Here is a 20,802-nt window from a genome sequence, read left to right on the forward strand (position 1 = left end):
ACAGAAGGAAATACTTTTCCGAGTGAGCGAAGAAGCCCAGATCAGTTTAAATACCTTTCTTCAAAGATAAGATCAAGATCAAAGATTCAAGATCAAGAGGCTTACATTTGTATTAATATCTTAATCTTTGCTAATAACAACTGTTTTCACAGAGCTGTGTTAAAATCCTCTATGCGCAAATGTCATGATTCCTCTGTATACATCATATAATTCTAAAAACAAGAACTGGGGCAGGCAGTGAAAAAAGAAATTGAATGAATTTACAGCCATAAAAATGTTCAACCCGTTATTAATCATATTATTTAAATTAAGCTAAGAGATCAAGAAGTACTTCAGAGATCACAAAAGACCAGAACACAATTAAAAACTGTGAAGCTGAAACACTAAAAGTGAAATTATTTAAGAACCTCTTTGTTTAAAGTGGAGTTTAAATTTCCATTCTATTTATAACACATTAAATTTTTTTTTATTTGAACGTATGAAAAGTGGGTATTTGGACACAGATGATATTCACATGAGTCTCTCAGAAAAAATAAGCAGAACTTATATGAATAGACCATTTATAGTATTTTAAAAATAAGAAACCATATTTTTCTGCTTGCTGAATAAAAACTATTATTTTAAACGAACATGCTTCCTCTCAAAATCCATACTATATGGATTCATACCACATACTAGATATAGATAGAAAAAAGCTCATAAAAATCACTGTAAATTTAACTTAACTGTTTTCTAAGGTAAACCAATCTTATTAAACAAAATTGCATTTGTATAGCTGCTTCTTTCCTGCTTCCTTATTGACTGTGCTTTATACTATAGTGGGCTTCTTTAAAACATTTTCCTAGAAGTTCAAAATTTACTGAGTCAATCTTTTTAGCATGTCAATGAGGAAATGGAGTTAGATAAACAATTTAATCTGTGCTATAAAATCACAGGGCTTTGGAAACTGCGTATCTTTGCCTAAAGCAAGCATTCCATGTCTTCAGTTTGTGATTTGCTCGGCCTCTAGCCTTCCTGGTACATCTGACTATAAGACATAAACTGTATAGTCAGCTCTCTGTATCTGTGGATTCAATCAATCCGGGATCAAAAATATTTGAAAAGAAAAAATAACACAACAATAAAAAAACACAAATTAAAAAACAATGCAGCACAAGTATTTACATAGTGTTTACATTGTATTAGGTATTATAAGTAATCTAAAGATGACAAAATGTATGGGAGGATGTGTGTAGGTTACATGCAAATTTTATACCACTTTATTTAAGGAACTTCAGTATCTGCTCATTTTGGTGTCTGTGGGGTCCTGGAACCAGTCCCCCTGCAAATACCAAGAGACACCTGTACTTGGTTCTTTGATAGTAGCTTCACACTACTTGAAATTCTACGGCCCTTAGAAACCCTCACATCTTTAAAGGGACTTTTACCTCATAGATGGGGGCGAGGTGGAAGTCAGGAGAAACCACTTTCTCAATCAGTTTCGGTTTGAATTATTGTCCTTTGAATTTCAGTTTCTTTGGAGTTCTTACTTTCTAATTATCACAGACTTGTGAAAACAGATGATTTACCTTGTCGAGTTTATCTTTACACGCTCTGAAGTTTCATTCATGATTTATCGTGAGGATTTAAAAATACAAACCACTTTTTAATATGCTACAGGAAAGAAGGATCTGAAGCAGACAAGACATAACAGGAATCAGAGGTTGTGTCTGTGTCAAATATAAATAGGATTTTATAATTATTTCCAAAGTTAAAATTTAATATATACAACACTTTTAGGAGCAATTTATATTGTATGCTCCTAAACTAGATGACTACTAAAGATGAGAAAAAGGTTTTGCATTTGTTTCAACTTTCTTTACACCTCTAAAAAAGGGAGGGGCTCATCCCATTGTTTCAAATTTATATTTCTGAACAAAGGAAAATAACAAGAGAACTAAGTGTATAAAGTTATAATTTAGCCAGGAAATACCCACAGCTAGGTAACTGCTAAAATGGATAAAGCTCTTCCTTTCCAAAAGAAAAGTATTCACTCTCCACTGAAAATAGAGATTCACACTTCTGAGCGCTAATTATGATATTAATTTTTTTCTTTTTAGAAACGTCTGCCAAGCTACTAGGGAAAGGAAAAGATAACTTTCAAAGAGGTGGACGCTAACATTCTCTGGAGAATTATCTCTGGAGTTTAAATGAGAAATGAAATCAGCAGACGGCTGCTACTGTTGCAAAATATAGAGTGCCTTCAATTCTAAGAAACCAAGGAGCTGAGCTGTGTAAAATCTTGGATGTTCAATTTAAAAACAAGTAAGTGTGAGAAGGTGAACTTTAAAACAGATAAACAGGAAACTACTTTAAAATGGATAAAAGGAAACTGTGGTAGCTGAGGAAAGCTGGAGGCTCTGTGCCCAACCTAATCTAGAGTTTCAAGATTCAGGCTGAATTTCAGTGTGTTAAAATCACCTGATAGACTTTTTAAAGACAGATTGCTGGGCTCTATCCCCAGAATTTCTGATTCTGCTGATCTGGGATGATGTGTGAGAATTTGCAGTTCTCGGGTGATACTAATGCATCTGGCTAGCAATACACCTTGAGAAACACGTCTCTATTCAATGTTTGGAGAAACCAGGAGGAGTGAGCAATGATTGTTAACAGCTGAAGATAAACGAGCAGGCCATCTAACGCTGGTCATATAATTGGGATACATTTGGTTAAACCAAGCTCAAAAGTTTATTTCCTACAGAACTTTAGGAACTTAAATTTACTAATGTGCACTGTGGTATTCCAAGATATAGCATGTGACATTATACAAACTTATCTGTCAATGGGGTAGGTTTTATATGAGGCATCTTACACACTGGTGAGGACCACATTTCAAAAATACTGGTCCAGAGGAAAAACTAAATTCCTTGGCATGGGATTCTAGTTTGTTTTTTCCAATCTACCTTTCAGCCTTCTATTAACAAAAGCCCCCCAATAGCTGCAATGATCTTATATTTTGCCCTCTCAAGCTCACTCGGCACACCCTCTTGCTGGAAAGTTTCTTTTTCGTCTCTGCCTGTGTAAATCCTTAACTACTTATAAGACCCAGCTCAATGTCATTTTATTTATTTTTGTCCGTATTTATTTTGAGACAGAGTCTCACTGTGTTGCCCGGGCTGGAGTGCAATGGCACGATTTTGGCTCACTGCAACCTCCACCTCCTGGGTTCATGCAATTCTCCTGCCTCAGCCTCCCCAAGCACCTGGGATTAGAGGCGTGCACCACTACGCCTAGCTAATTTTTGTATTTTTTTGTAGAGACGGGGTTTTGCCACATTGGTTAGGCTGGTCTCGAACTCCTGGCCTCAAGTGATTCACCTGCGTTGGCCTCCCAAAATGCTGGGATTACAGGGTGAGGCACCATGCCTGGCCTCAATGCCATTTTAATAAAAATTTACCTGATGATACTAAATTGCTAATTTCCTCCTCTGTAATTCTACTTCACTTTGTATCTATTTTTAATATCTGTATTATAGTTCTCTTGCACTCCAACCAGATGGTAAATTCCTTGAGGTCAACAAATACTAGTGACAAGCTTCTAGAGTCAGGCTCCAGGTTAAGTTCAGGAGGGTATTTCTGGTATCATGGAGCCTCCAGTCATGCATGATTGACAAACATGCATATATAATTAAAATCTGTGTAAAAATTGCAAAGGAAAAGCATAAAATTCTATTCAGGTATATAGAAATGTTAACGAAAACTTTTATTCTTTGTTATAGCCCAATGTGCCTTGCCTTTATAGTTTTAACGTACTTCTCAGTCACTAGATTCTTAAAGTCCCACTTTGCCCATTTCAAAAGGGTCAGTATGTTCAACTTGGAGCAATAATCGTGAGGGTCAAATGACCTGCTCAACTCCCTGCAATCTGACTGCCTTCTTCAACCTGGCCTTAAATTTAGCTTTCTGCCAGCAGTTTGACAACCTGGTAAGGTTTGGGCTCCAGACTGGTTTATTAATTCCCCGCCCAGTTTATTAATTCCCTGCCCATGTGTCCTCCTGGCTTTGACTGTGGCTTATGTTCCTGCATCGTTTACTGGCTTTCCTGCCTCAGGGACTGAATTGTGTTTGCTTCAAGTTGTGGGAAGTCGTCTTCCTTACGAAGGGGTGATGCAAGCTTTTCCCCTATACTTTTCCCCAGGCTTCCGCATCCGGTTCTGACCTTTCCTGCCCTCTAGTGGCCATGAGCCACACTCCCATCCTTGGCTGTGGAATCTGCACATGGTAAAGTTTGACAGATTAGAATGTTTTACGTGAATTTCTATTATTCAAGTGCCATGATATTATAACCCTGATCTTCCATTGACATTACCCCACAATTAAAACACACATCCATGAGAGGTGAAATCCACAACTCAAGTGGACTTAGATTCAGATAAAACTACCCCATTTAATAGTTTAAGTATAATCTAAGAATGTTTACACAATGTTTCAAAAGGAAGGTTAAAAATAATTCCTAAGTTTTTCCATATAGTGGAAGGCTTACCAATACACTGCACATGGTTGGAAGTCACTATTTAGCTCATCATTTGGTTGTCAGATTTATTGCTCCAGATTCCGGTTTTAATCATTTTCAAAGGTAAATGAATCTAAAAGTTATAAACTACTGAACTTCATATTCAATTTTTTCTATGTATTAAGCAACACTAGCATTAGTGGGCCTGAAAACACTGTTAACAACTCAGGATTTATGAAGGTTTTCAGTCTATAGTCTTTACTGAGATTATCCTCCTGCAAACTTCCTTAATTCATGGGCAAGCAGCCTTGATGCTTACAATAATTTCAACACTCTGATCCTTCTTTAATAATTTCAAAACATCTTATATATGTTCTCTGTCTTCCTTGCCTAGACTGCCCTATCAGAAGTTGGGATAATGTCTTCTAGTCTTTTGTATTTCACAAAAAAGAACTTTTTTTTCTTTTTCTTTTTTTTGAGACAAGGTCTTACTTTGTTGCCCAGGCTAAATACAGTGGCACAATCGTAGCTCAATGCAACTCGAACTCCTGGGCTCAAGTGATTCTCCTGCTTCAGTCCCTGAGTAGCTGGGACTATAGGCAAGCGCCACCACACCTGGCTAATTAAAAAAAATTTTTTTTTAATAGAGACAGGGGTCTCACTCTGTTGCCCAGGCTGGTCTTGAACTCCTGGGCTCAAGTGATCCTCCTATCTCAGTCTCCTAAGTGCTGGGCTTACAGGCGTGAGCCACTGTGCCTGGCCAAGAAAAGACCTTTAAAAAGCAAAATCTGCTTGTTAGATTTTTAGTAGTCTTTTTCCTATTCACTAACAAATAGTAGTAAGCACAAATGATGCACATTGATCAGTGAAAACAGATTTCTTCTCAGTAAAATAAACACACTGCAAGAAGTATGTGTAAAGATTGTACATATGGCCAGAGAATATTTCTAAACAACAAACAAAATAATTATCAAATAATTCCCAAAGTAGTTTTTCTTCTTCTTTTTAATTCTCTTTTTCAAACCTTGGCACAAGATATTATGTAGTGGCAGAATAAAATGTTTTCTATAAAAAGTTTTACTTTTTGAAATGAATAGTCTTTTCTTAGTTTTTAAAAATGTATTTCAGAAGTAGAAACTGATTATTCTTACAATTTGATTACCTGGTTATCTGATCAAATGTAAGTTTAGCTGATCTATAAACAGGTTTTAAGATTTTTTCCAGGGTTGAAAACTCACATAATTTTTACTGAAGACTATAACATATCAATGAAGACAGGAAAAAAGGGGATGTGGGTTACTGTTGCTTAAGAAATAACTCAACGAACCCCTTTAAAACCAGTATTTTCTTGCGTAAACATTAGGGCAGGTACCAGTAGAGAAAAATAAAGCCATTGGGATGGGGCTCCACTCCTTCAGCCATAACCACCTAGTACAGCAGCTTTAGGCGTTTTCCTCAATACACTGGATCATTGTGAAAGTACAAGGGTATCAATGTCTTGCAGCTTGAAACCTAACGTTCTAAGGGAACCCTGTCCAACAGAACTTTCTGTACTGATGGAAATGTTCTGTACTACTGCTGTCCAATGCAGGAGCCAGTGATCACATGTAGCTATGGAGCACAGGAAATGTGTCTAGTGCAAATGGGGTTCTGAATTTTAAATCCAATTTAATTTAAGCTAATTTAAATCTCAATAGCCACACGTGGCTACTGGCTACTAAACTGGACAGTGGTGCTGTAGGAAATTTTTTTTAGTAAAACAGTACTTTCTGGTTTTAAGATCTTAGTTTTAGTTCTTGCTATCTCTGAGACTCAGACATGTCCTCAAAGCTGAATGATGCCCCACACCACACTGTGTTCAGAATCATGACTCCACTTTTTTTTTTTTTTAAACTAGTTAGGCTCATTATACCTAAGAAAAGGTTGAGATAAGCTTTTTAAGGATGCTTCTGGACAAGAACTCATCGTAAGGAAAGGAGGAGGAACCAGGGCCCAGTGGGACACAGCAGGGCTCCAAAGTGACAACAGGTGTGCTGCATATGCCTGGAAATACTGCTCCACAGGACTGGATTTGTTCTAGAGTGCATGGGAGCCATGCCTGGGAATCCCAGAAATACTGAACAGCACTTTATAGCTGCTTGGGATCTTTCATGAGTGGAAGAGAAGAGCTAAGTCAGTGAAATTTGGGTTATAATTGTTCTTTTGTATCTACTGGTCCCTGCAGGCTGATGAAGCTTGGGAAACAGATTAAATGGAGTAAACAGATTTGATTAGCTTGCTCCAAATTATGGTATCAGTATAATATAGTTCAGCAGTTTTAGCACCTGTTGCTAATATTTATAAATAACATGCCAGGGTCATACCCAAATTAACCTTAGAAGGTTAAAAAATATCCTAAGAGCCAAATACATAATTACTGTCAGTAAAGGGAGACATAGCTGTAAGAGAGCTTTACGAAAGCCCTATCAGACTCACAAAATTGAGTTGCTTCTATGAATCATATAAAATTGAGCTTTTATGTATGTCTCCAAGAGTAACTATATAAATGTAAAATTATAATAGCTGAATTACTTTGCTTTTACCCTGTCAACAACTGCCAACTAAACATTTTAATATGAAGATAAATTGGCACACTAGGATATGTTTCCCATTGCAAATGTATTAATAATATTTTGTTAAAAATATGAGGCAAAAACATTGATGACAGCTAGAAGATGAACTGATTCCTAAAGATCAAGAGTAAGATAAAAACCAAGTTATAATAGTGGTTTTTACAAAATAAGATGTTTATTTTCATGTTTTCACATATAATAAACTCATTTAAATAAAAATAATGCTATTAGTGAAAACTGGTATCTTAACTTTTTTAATTTTTAATTTTTGTGGGTACATGGTAGGTGTATGCATTTATGGAGTACATGAGATGTTTTGATACAGCTATGAAATGCATAATAATCACATTATGGATGATGGGGTACCTATCCATTCAAGCATTTATCCTTCGTGATATCTTAACTATTGAGAGCTCTGGGAATTCTTTAGTTTAAAAACTGAAGAGAAAAAAGTCTACAATTTTATGTTTTACGTTTATGAGATCATCTCCATAAGTCAAAATTTTCAGTGGGGGATCAAAGAAACAAGAGTTCGCTTTAGAACTACCAATTATTGGAGATTCAATGTGGGGCTCGTGGCCCACATATAGGACTTTCTAGCTGCTAATTATTTACTCCTGTTAATTTGCTGTATGATTCTTATTTTTGTCCTCCTTCAGTACATCCAGTGTTGACTCTGTCCCTAAGAATACATCTAATCAAAATTAGTGAGTATAAGTAAAAAGAATTGTGGCTTAATTGTTAGTAAGGCTTTAGAAATCCTGTATTCCTTTGAAAACAGACTTTGATCTTTGCTTTGGTTTCTTATGAAGAAGTGCTTCCCCAGATTCGTGGTCTGTGTATTTTTACTTGACTTTTTAATGTGTTATTTTCATTCATTTCCCATTACTTAACTGTTCATCTGGATTCATAATTACCTATATGATTCCGTTTGTACATATAAAAAACAATTATTATGTGTTACATATCATGGCACTTCACAGTTTACAGTGCCTTCAGATACTCTCACAACAACATAAGGTAGATAATGAGAGCTACTCTTTATTGAGCATCAAGTATTTGCCAAACATATAACATTTCCAGTACTTGAAACACTGCTGCAATGTTTCACAAATTTTATATTATATAAATATAAAAATCAGGATTTGGAAAAGCTATAATAGGAACTAATAGAGTTACTTCAACATAGAGTACATTTTCACCTCTGCCAGGAGTGAGTAAGGTAGCTATCCCAGATGTTTGAACCCTAAATACAGTGCGGCAATTAAGGCTGAGATAAGATGTGGTTAGATGATAAATTCCAAATCTGAACTCGAATCTCTTGGTTTTAGGTTCCAAAGGAAGGCCTCAATTATATTGGTAACCCATGTATTATCAAAAGTTATCTGATTAAAGAAAGAGAAAACCCTATAGTAAATAACTGACATGCTCCATCCCAAAGAGATGTGAATATCAGAAAATAGATGAATGAGATAGACACAAGTCAAAGGAGATGTATCCATCTTGAATTCTGTCAATACTAAAATGACATAGTGACTTAGAGATTTATCCAGCCAAAACAGTTTAGAATTAATGTTACTTTTACCATTAATTTTGTCACGACTGCATGGTGGCTTTATATATGTAAAAGGCTCCTAACCATCACAGATGCATTGCAATGTGTTTATGCGTAGAATATGTGTTTTTTGTTTTGTTTTGTTGTTTTTTTTTTTTTTTTTTGAGACGGAGTCTCGCTCTATCGCCCAGGCTGGAGTGCAGTGGCGCAATCTCGGCTCACTGCAAGCTCCGCCTCCCGGGTTCACGCCATTCTCCTGCCTCAGCCTCTCCGAGTAGCTGGGACTACAGGCGCCCGCCACCACGCCCGGCTAATTTTTTGTATTTTTAGTAGAGACGGGGTTTCACCGTGGTCTCGATCTCCCGACCTCGTGATCCGCCCGCCTCGGCCTCCCAAAGTGCTGGGATTACAAGCGTGAGCCACCGCGCCCGGCCTAGAATATGTGTTTTTTAAAAAATATTCTAGAAAAAAGAAGCAGCGAGGAGGAGATGGATGATATAATCAACAAAATGTTGATATATTCTAGAACTGGATGAGGCATACATAGGGGTTCACTGCAATATTCTTTCTACTTTTGTGTATGTTTGAAATTTTCCCTAACAAAAAGTTTTAAAATATTTGGGAAAAAACTAGCTTGTAATAATGTAGGTAGTTTATAACATTTATTAAATAAAAAGAACTTAAGGATGAAATTCATAAACAATGTTATAGGAGGCAGAAAACAAAGCATGTGTTAATCAATAAAAGTAATCAGAAAAAAAAAAACAAAGTAATTATAAATCACAAGTTGGAAGACAAGGAAGGAAATATTTGAGAGAAATTAGGTCAACATGGTGGTGGGTGCCTGTAATCCCGGCTAGTCAGGAGGCTGAGGCAGGAGAATCACTTGAACCGGGGAGGTGGAGGTTGCAGTGAGCCGAGATTGTGCCACTGCACTCCAGCCTGGATGATAGAGCGAGACTCCACCTCAAATTAAAAAAAAAAAAAAAAAAAAAGAAATATTTGCGAGAGAAACTGGTTCTCTGGTAATGTTTAATAGTAATCCCTAAACTTTTTTTTCACTCAACAATGGCCATAAGAAAGCACTTGATCTGGACTATACATTCTTCAGAGTGTAAACGTTATTCATCAGATTGTAGTCAGCCCAAATGGAATTTTTCCTTTAGACAACTCTTTTTTTTCTTTCTGATGCTATTTTTACCAAAGTAATCTTTTCCAAGCAGCTTTATCCTGTAGGATTCTCCCAGTGCCTGATGAGAGTCCTTTTGGCTAGTGGTAGTAGAAAGGTGCTTTAAAATACATAATGGAGTTGAGTTTTGGTTGAAGTATGACATTTACTAGATCTGTGATTTTCAGCAAGTCATTTAAAAATTTCTGGGCCTTTCTACTTATTTCTAATATGGAGATATAATTACTATCTCAGGCAGTTTCCTAAAATGTGGCACATGAAGTATGCTGTTTTAAACTTTTACAAATATAAGGCTAAGGGTTTAAAAAAGAATTTACTGGGGCCAGGCGAGGTGGCTCACGCCTGTAATCCCAGCACTTTGGGAGGCCGAGGGGGGCAGATCACGAGGTCAGGAGATCGAGACCATCGAGGTCAGGAGATAGAGACCATCCTACCTAACATGGTGAAACCTCGGCTCTACTAAAAACACAAAAAATTAGCCGGGTGTGGTGGCAGGTGCCTGTAGTCCCAGCTACTCGGGAGGCTGAGGCAGGAGAATGGCGTGAACCTGGGAGGCGGAGGTTGCAATGAGCCAAGATCGTGCCACTGCATTCCACCCTGGGCAACAGAGTGAGACTCTATCTCAAAAAAAAAAAAAAAAAAAAACCATATATATATATATGCTGGGCACGGTGGCTCATGCCTGTGAGTCCCAGCACTTTGGGAGGGCGAGGTGGGAGGATCACCTTCACCTGAGGTCAGGAGTTTGAGACCAGCCTGGCCAACATGGTGAAACCCCATCACTACTAAAAATACAAAAAAATTAGTCAGGTGTGGTGGCGGGCACCAGTAATCCCATCTACTTCGGAGGCTGGGGCAGGAGAATCATTTGAACTCGGGAGGCAGAGGTTGCAGAGAGCCGAGATTGCACCACTGCACGCCAGTGACAAGAGCAAGACTGCATCTCAAAAGAAAAGAATATATCAAGGTTTTCTCCAAGCTAAAAATCACACTTGAGGCTTCAAGTCCTAGTGACAGTGAACATCCAATATTAAACTCTACTAGAAGGCTGTTATGGTCTCTTCCTCCTTGTTCTATTTCCATACACCTTTTATTTTATTTTATTGTATTTTATTTTTTTGAGACAGAGTCTCACTCTGTCACCCAGACTGGAGTGCAGTGGCTCGATCTCAGCTCACTGCAACCTCTGCCTCCCAGGTTAAAGAGATTGTCCTGTCGTAGCCTCCTGAGTAGCTGGGATTACAGGCGTACACCACCACGCCTGGCTAATTTTTCTGTTTTCAGTAGAGACGAGGTTTTACCATGTTGGCCAAGCCTGTCTCAAAGTCCTGACCTTAAGTGATCTGCCCACTTCAGGCTCCCAAAGTGCTGGGATTACAGGTGTGAGCCACCACACCCGGTGTATTTCCATACACATTTTAAACAGGTTGATCCTCTTCTTCTGAGTGACAGGTATGCATATTTGCACTTCAATGTATTACCAAGAATGCAAAAAGTTGAGAAATACGTTAAGGAAACCACATTTTCTACTACAGAGTGTTTACTTCAGTCTTTCTAGGAGTGTATATGCTTCTAGAATATATACAAGGTAATGTCAGACCAGAGGTATGAAAATGAGGCATTTCGGCCAGACATGGTGGCTAAAGCCTGTAATCTCAGCACTTTGGGAGGCCGATGTGGGTGGATCACCTGAGGTTGGGAGTTCGAGACCAGCCTGACCAACATGGAGAAGCCCCGTCTCTACTAAAAATACAAAATTAGCCGGGCGTGGTGGCACATGCCTGTAATCCCAGCTACTCGGGAGGCTGAGGAAGGAGAATTGCTTGAACCCAGGAGGCAGAGGCTGCAGTGAGCCAAGATTGTGCCATTGTACTCCAGCCTGGGCAACAAGAGCGAAATTCTATCTCAAAAAAAAACAAAAAGAAAAGAAAAGAAAATCAGGCATTTCATTTACTGCAAGTGAATTAAATTATCATCAGCATGTTAAGAATTCTGTAAGTATCATTTTAAGACATATTTTACCTGGAATTCACTCAGTTGCAGAACTTATATAAAGGAATCACCTTCACTCCTGATTTGTCACTAACCATGGCTGTAAAACATAACTGGGCAATCATTAGAAGTTTCTTCTCTGGAGAAACAAATAGACCTCAGAGAGAAGACACTAACAATTGGGGAGTTTCCCAACAGTGAAACCTACCAGTTGAAAAGCCCAACATAATTATAGAACCTCCAGGCAACTTCATAGTGACTTACTCTCAAATATCAACAACAGATATCTGGAGGAAAATGTCCAGCATTAAAGAAAAATAACAACAGCAAAGGGACCAAGGGGAACCAGAGACAACATAGGACCTGAAACAAAACTTAAGAAAGAAAATAGATCAAACCCGAAGTAAAATATTCTCAGAGAAATAAGAGATTGTATTCATAAAAACAAGTAGGACGTTAGGACTAGGAAATCATCAGAAACAAGAAAGAACTTTATAAATTAAAAATAAAATTTTATATCCTTCGCCCACTTGTTGATAGGGTTGTCTTTTTCTTGTAAATTTGTTTGAGTTCTTTATAGATTCTGGATATTAGCTCTTTGTCAGATACGTAGATGGCAAAAATTTTCTCCCATTCTGTAGGCTGCCTATTCACTCTGATGGTAGCTTCTTTTGCTGTTCAGAAGCTCTTTAGTTTAATTAGATCCCATTTGTCAATTTTGGCTTTTGTTGCCATTGCTTTTGGTGTTTTAGACATGAAGTCCTTGCCCATGCCATCAACAAGTGGGCGAAGGATATGAACAGACACTTCTCAAAAGAAGACATTTATGCAGCCAGCAGACACATGAAAAAATGCTCATCATCACTGGCCATCAGAAAAATGCAAATCAAAACCACAATGAGATACCATCTCACACCAGTTAGAATGGCGATCATTAAAAAGTCAGGAAACAACAGGTGCTGGAGAGGATGTGGAGAAATAGGAACACTTTCACACTATTGGTGGGACTGTAAACTAGTTCAACCATTGTGGAAGACAGTGTGGCGATTCCTCAAGGATCTTGAACTAGAAATACCATTTGACCCAGCCATCCCATTACTGGGTATATACCCAAAGGATTATAAATCATGCTGCTATAAAGACACATGTACATGTATGTTTATTGCAACTATTCACAATAGCAAAGACTTGGAACCAACCCAAATGTCCATCAGTTATAGACTGGATTAAGAAAATGTGGCACATATACACCATGGAATACTATGCAGCCATAAAAAAGGATGAGTTCATGTCCTTTGTAGGGACATGGATGAACCTGGAAACCATCATTCTCAGCAAACTATCGCAGGGACAAAAATCCAAACACCGCATGTTCTCACTCATAGGTGGGAATTGAACAATGAGAACACTTGGACACAGGAAGGGGAACATCACACACTGGGGCCTGTTGTGGGGTGGGGGGCTGGGGGAGGGATAGCATTAGGTGATACACCTAATGTAAATGATGAGTTAATGGTTGCAGCACACCAACATGGCACATGTATACATATGTAGCAAATCTGCACATTGTGCACATGTACCCTAGAACTTGAAGTATAATTTAAAAAAATAAATAAATAAAAAATAAAATTTTAGGCTGGGCGCAGTGGCGCACGCCCGTAATCCCAATACTTTGGGAGGCTGAGGCAGGTGGATCACTTGAGGTCAGGGGTTCAAGACCAGCCTGGCCAACATGGTGAAACCCCATCTCTACTAAAAATACAAAAATTAGCCAGACAGGTGGCACATACCTGTAATACCAGCTGCTCGGGAGGCCAAGGCACCAGAATTGCTTCAACCTGGGAGGCGGAGGTTGCAGTGAGCCAATGTTATGGCACTGCACTCCAGCCTGGGCGACAGAGCCAGACTGTCTCAAAAAAAAAAAAAAAAAAAAAAGAATAAAAAATAAACAAAATTTTAAAATTAAAGAAAGGGGGAAACTTGGAAGAAATCTTCCAAGAAGTAGATTAAGGAGGCAAAGAAACAGAAAATAGGAGAGAAAAGAAAATTTTAAGGTCAATCCAGGAAGTGCAAACTTTGGCTAACAAGAATTCTAGGAAGAGAAAACATGGAGAAAAAGACAGAAAATCTTCAAAGAAATAATATCTGACTTTTAAAATAAGCACATGTGTTACCTTGATAAAAGTAATTAAATCATATGGGCAACCATATATCTCAATGTTTAGGTGTTTACCTGCATGCAGTAGGTATATAAACATTATTATATATTATCCTATATTGTTCTCTGGTTGTTTTCTATGGATTATGCTGTTTTCTCATTTCAATTATAACTTCTTCAAATCCAGGAAGAACATTTGCCACTTATGGCAGGCACATATTCTATTTCTGATAAATACTTGTTAAACTCATTTGCTTTGAAGACGACTTGAGTTTCCAGTAAGCTCTGTGACTGTTTAAGAGGGTTCAGTCTTTCAGCCTTGTTACAAAAGTAAAGGTCATTCTTAGCTGAAACAGTTACTTTAAACTCCAGGAACTAGTCTGAGAATCCCAGCTCTTACAGAAAGTCTAGAGGGAAGTCATTTTATAAAACAATGATAAACTGAAAGAAAGCTAGTCAAATGGCCTTTGTCTGAACACCCTTAAAGATCTTTGTCCATTCAATCTTCTTCTCAGAAAACTTGATCTGAGCTTCTATCCAGACACCCAGTTATGTGGTACCAGTTAGTGGAATATGTAGGGTATGAATCAGACTCCGCTGTGGAAACTAGTCCTTGAGTCACGGTCATCATATTCCATTGGCATTCACCCCAGGGACAAGGTATTCATTTAAGAGTGCCACTCTTCCATGCAAACGATGAAGCATCACGTAGCTCCCACTCATCGTCACAGTCCTCACTCAAATATCCTAGTTTGGTTATCTGTTTCTGCAAGGCTGTGTGTAGTCATCCTCACCTATCAGGATTCTGCAGTCATCTCTACCCCATTCCAAAGGGTCCCTGGCTGTATTCATTAATTTAATAAATATCTATTGTCTATTTTGAGCTAGTCGTTGTTCTCTATACTAGGGAACTGTATTCTAGCAAATCTGAGCCCAGAAAAGATTTGCTTAATCCATTCTCCAGCATACTTCTCTAATCAATTCTAGTGAATTTACATTTGCCTACCTATTGCCATATCTCCATCTTTAACTTTTTTTCTGCTGCATGTACACTTACTATCTGAAGTATTATTGATGTGTTTTTAATGAATTACTTATGATAATGGCCACAATAATGGCACTGCAGGAACTCAATGGATACTTCGACTTTGAACTGTATTACTGTTCTCATCAAAGAACGGCCTTAAGACTTATTTCTCAAAGTGTGTCTGGGGAATTACCAGCATTGGTACAATTTGTTATAAATACAGAAATCTCAGGCCCCCACTCTGAGACCTACTGAACCAGAACCAGAATCTGCATTTTAATAAGCGCCATGTTATTTACATGCACATGAGAATTTAAAAATCACTGGCCCAGCTGACATCTTAATAAGCCATTCTCTAATTCCTTAATAAAGCATTAGAGGGTAGCCTGTGAGTGGGACACAGCAGTGCACCTGTAGTCCCAGCTATACAGGAAGCTGAGGCAAGAGGATTGCTTTAGCCCAGGAGTTCAAATCCAGCTTCTGTAACATAATGAGACCTCATCATAAAAAAAAAAAATTGAGAGAAAAAGTAAATAAAAGGAAGCAATCCTGGATAATATTATTTTAGGTATATCTGTACTTAACTTCAGGTATAACTATACTTAACTAAGTTTAGTTATAACTGAATTTAAAGACATTGTCTACTATATCATCAATATCTTGCTTGGGTAATGTATTTTTCTACTAAGGTAATCACAATGTTTCCTAGTGTTATGGTTTTATAATACCTCTAAGTCAAGAGAAGGCCTATGCTCTTTCTGCCCCAACAGACATCCTCGAGCCTAACTAGAAATGCCATGAATTTACTTACTTGTTCAAGGTGTTCTTTGTTGTGACTCACCCATGAATCGAGCTACAAGGTACACATACACACTAGCTGGTTGCTCGTCTAAGCCCTCAGGTCTGCTGCTCTTGTTCTATCCCAACAGTTCGCTTCAATCTTAGTGTGGGTAAAATTGCTTTTCAACAATTGCTCCCATGTTGAGTCCTTCCCAAAACATCTCATTGAACTGGGACAGATCTGCTCATCTCTTGTTTTGAAATTATTATATCTCTAAGTATCTGTCTTCATCTGACCATAGTCTTCCAATTTTACACAAGGAACAGAGGATACTGAACCACATGTGTGAGCAATACTTTGGATTATTTCCAGGGTATGCTGACAAGACAACTGGTTCCCTTTCTCAGCACTCATTTGCTCCTTCTGCTAACCACCTTCCTGACCTCAACACATCGCCTGGCCTCACCCAGAGACTCTGCCAAGCCCCTTCAGACTACAAAGCCTCTTGTCCTGGCTTCTCCTGGTCTGTCTTGTTTCCCTGTCACCTGTGATGTAAAGGGAGAGTGGATACAAACGGGTGAGGCCTCACAACAGCCAGCACATGGTAGGCTCCATAGCCTGGAAGAAGCCAGCAACATAGACAGAATTGCCTATTCTCCAAGTAGTTTCTGGGAATAGGCCTCAAAACCTTGACTTGTTTTCTACATGGAAGCTCTGTTTTGTTTTGTCTTATTTTTGGTGGTAGAGAGGGGACTGAGAAAGTTAGACTAATGCTGTCCAAAATTAGGTATGAATATTCATAAGCGATTTCAAGTTTTCACTTGTAATTTTCTGTTTCCTTCATTTGATATTGCTGAATTTCCATTTCAGTTTTCACTGATCATACTTGCTTATTCTATAGTTCCAAGGGGAAAGAACAGAAGACTGTAACCTTTATTTTTTTCTCCAGGAAAAAGAGACTGTACTCTCCCTGTAGAGAGGGCGTTTGTCTTATACATCTTATATCCACTTCACATATGCCTTCTGTATAACAATCACTACATATATAGCTTGCCTATGCTATCTCATGCTTATTTTATGACACCGAGCAAGCAACCTACGCTGGCTGTTTCTGCTTCCTTACCTGTTTGATTCTTTCTTCAATCTGGCTTTTAGCCCTGCATTCTCCCGAGCCCATTCTTGCTAACGGACCTCCTAACTGCCACATCCAGTGGATACTTATGTTCTCTGTGGTGCTGTCTGCTTTCCTCCTTCCCTCGCCTTTCACCCATGCCTGCACGCCTCCACGCCTCCATGCTCTCCACAACTCCATGTCGATGACTCCATGCTCTCCACGCCTCCATGTCAATGCCTCCGTGCTCTCAGCCTCTGTGTGGTTCCTCCTTAGTCTCTTCTTTATCCCCTCTTCTACCACTTCACCAAAGTTGGTGGTCCCCACGATTATAATTTATCTTCCCTTTCCATCTCACTGTATACCTTCCCTAACATGTTCATCCTTATCTGAGGCTTTGACTATACTCCTGACTCCCAATCTATATTTCCAAGTCTCACTTCTCTCCTGATCCTTGGTCCTGTATGTCCAACTGCCCTACTTGAAAGCAGCACTACCAGGGCAGCCTCTGATGCACATAAACTTAATACATGATTTCTTCTTCACCCTCCCAATCTGGCCCCTCTCCTGAATTCTCCATCTTAGTTCATAACATCACTGTTAACCCAGTCATCCAAGTTAGGAAAACTTTAATTCATTTATAATCCATGAAACCATGAAAAATTATCTTCTAAAAACCTTAAAGAGAGCACTTCACACTCTCAAATAAAGACCTCCACTGCCCAACTCCTGACTATCAGCAGAAGACCACCTTCTTTGTCTTCAGCATGAAGCACCAGGCCTAATCGGACTCCGACCCACTTTTGGCAGATCACCTCTTCCCACATCCCCAGGCTACCCTATGCTTGAGCCCCACTGGACTATTTACAGTGTGATATTCTTTCACATCTCTAGCCTTGCATATGCTGCTGCTGCCACCTACAGCAGTGACTCTCAACAGGGGACAATTTTGCCCTTAGGGGACATCTGGCAATGTCTGGGGACTGGGAGAAAGGGGTGTTACTAGCATTTAGTGGGTGGAGGCCAGGGATGCTGTTAAATATCCTACAGTTCACAGGATAGCCCCCACCACAAAAGTGTCCAGCCCAATATAATAATGCTGAGATGGGGAATCCCTACCCTAGAATCTCTTTGATTTCTCTGCCTGATGAACTCCAGTTTACCTATCAAGACTCAGTTCAAATGTCACCTCCTCTGCGAAACTTTCCTCCACCAACCAGGTCCTCTCTCCAGATAAATAATGTCACGTCTTTCTACTTTTTCACACACACCTCTATTTAGCACACCACATATTAGACTGAAAATTTTTATGTTTACCAGCATGTCCCTATTACTAGAATGGGAGCTCCCCTAAATAGAGACTGTGTTTTACTCATCTTTTATTCTCAGTGCTTGGGACAGTGCCTGGCACTCAAATGTGTACTGGATGAATTAAACAAGACACATCTACAGAGAATACAAAACATTTTCAAGCAAACAATTCAGCACTCTGAACCTGTCTGAAATATACATGTACAAATATACATTTTTCACCAATTTTCTAAAACTAGTCATTAACATTGTGGCATCACATTTTAGAATATTTATAAATTACATTGGTTTATATAAGTGCTGCTCAAAATAAATTTAACCAAATCTCTCTAAATATTCTGCTAAATTTAGTAAAATAGGGACTGGAAAATAATGGAACATTAAAGTAAGTATATATTTAAAACATCTATTTTAGGAAGAACAATTGAATAAGAAAATATTGAAATGTATAATCTTGAGATTAGTGTTAAAGGCTTTGAAATAACTAATACATAAGTTTATTACAGTTCTACTATACTAGGCTTAAGCTATTTACCTATTTAGGATTAAGTTACATATAATGAACAAAAACTTTTATAACAAAAAGAAAAAATGTAAAAAATAATTCTAATAAAAATATGAATATAAGCAAAGAATGGAAGACATTCAAGCTTGGGCAATATGCTAATGCACATTAAATAATAGGGTACTGAAATCTCTGAGCATCCTAACAACATAACATAGGAGATTTCGAAAACAACAGATGGGGGAAATAAAATAACAGTAGAGAAAACTAACTACTATACAGATTTAGAAATCTGAATAGCAATCATTGTTATCACTATATACGTAGTACCTTAGCTCCTTAACCTGCTTCTTGATAGAACTGACAAAATATTACACATACTGTTAAAATATCAAGTATTTATTTCCAGACCAAAAGTCATTAAATAGCCTTTACAAAAGCAATACTGTATTTCAAAAGGCATATATAATAAACATATGCCAGTCACTGTTATGTTGTTTGCTAAGCCTGAAATAAACATTATTATGCAGACAGACTACAAAGTCTCATCTTCACTCTAAGTTGTAAACACAGAACACAGACGTCCCAGATACAGGTAAAAGTTCTCACTAGATTAAAAAAATCAGTCATTAATGAGCTGTTGATTATAGAAAGCTAGAAACTCAATTTTATACTGCTAGAGACTGGTAGCTAAACATATAAGAAAAGAATTTGTAGACTCTCAGTGCTTTAGAAACCAGGGTCTCTGACCAAAGCAGTGATTTAATTTCACGGCTGCTCAGTACAGATAGCTGACATTACTAAATGCTACTCTAATATCAACTTGTTAAATGTGAATACAGACTCAGCATATCAGAATACGAACCCAGACTAACTGGAGTCATGGGAAATATTTTGGGAGCTGTTTATTTATAAATGAGTTACAATATACCACTATAATTAGATTAATATATAATTATTGATAAACAGGATTATTTCTAAAACCCATTATTGTTGCCACTGCTATATTTAGAAAAAACAACACTAGAATCTTCTCCATAAAACAAGCCTTTGATTTATCAATTAAATCTATTTAGATATAGCATAAATTAAATTTAACTGTCACTATATGGTTTACAATGCTTTTATAAAGAGAAGTCTAATAAACATTAAAAGGGGGGACAATTTAAATCTCCAGCAAACTGCACACTTCTGAATTATTTTATAATCCAATAATCTACCAAAAGATAGAATCTGCACAAAGTTATACATTTGATTGTCACAAAAAATATTTAAGTTAGCTTACCTAAGCATAAATAAAACCAGTAACAATGGATATTTTTAACAATGCAAAAGGCATTTGATGCACATTTCATTAAAAAAACACATTTAAAATACTCTTCTCAAAAGCATCCACAACAAACTATAATTATTACCACAAAATAAACTATTTTAAGGTGTTTCTACAAATATTTCTACATGAATTATTCCTTTCAGATTATTTCATTAAGTGTAAAATAAATTTATAAGTAACATTAATTCAATTAGCATACTATTAATGTTTCTTCTCAGTGCCACCTCATTTCTTTCTTTTAGGAAGAAAAACAGTTGACTAGAATATAATATCCCAAAATCTGGTTTTAGAAAAGTTTCCTAAACGGAATTTATAATTCTAAAATATAGATCAGAATTTGAAATCTGATCTTTTTTTATCCTTAGTAAAGTAGTGGCTTATATTAACATCTGGGCATTGGTAACAATTATTATATTTACCAGATTTCAGAAGAGAGAAAATAAACTAGCAATTACTATTTTATTCACCTAAAGCTACTTATCCAGAAGTTTTTTTAAAAAAACAATCTTTAATAAACATATTGGATGTTACAAAAACACAGATAAACAGATAAGGTTTTTCCCCCCAAAACAATGATGTACTGTCATGTAAAATTGCTTTAGTTAGAAAATTTTTTAAATTTCCTGGAATCTGGTAAAACATTCCAAATACAGAAATTTTTAAAATCTATTTCAGTTCAAACCATTTTAAATACTTTGCAAAGGCCAAATTACATAAAGAACTTTTGGCTAAGATTC

General features: G+C 37.5%; 1 protein-coding gene across 3 annotated transcripts in view; it reads right to left on the reverse strand.

Annotated features, from left to right (window-relative positions):
* Positions 1 to 20,802, reverse strand: part of NEDD4 (NEDD4 E3 ubiquitin protein ligase) — a 165,460-nt gene that overhangs the window by 66,722 nt on the left and 77,936 nt on the right. The window lies entirely within an intron of this gene.

The sequence above is a fragment of the Hylobates moloch genome, unplaced genomic scaffold, assembly GCF_009828535.3.
Source record: "Hylobates moloch isolate HMO894 unplaced genomic scaffold, HMol_V3 SCAFFOLD_14, whole genome shotgun sequence".
In the NCBI taxonomy this organism is placed as follows: Eukaryota; Metazoa; Chordata; class Mammalia; order Primates; family Hylobatidae; genus Hylobates; species Hylobates moloch.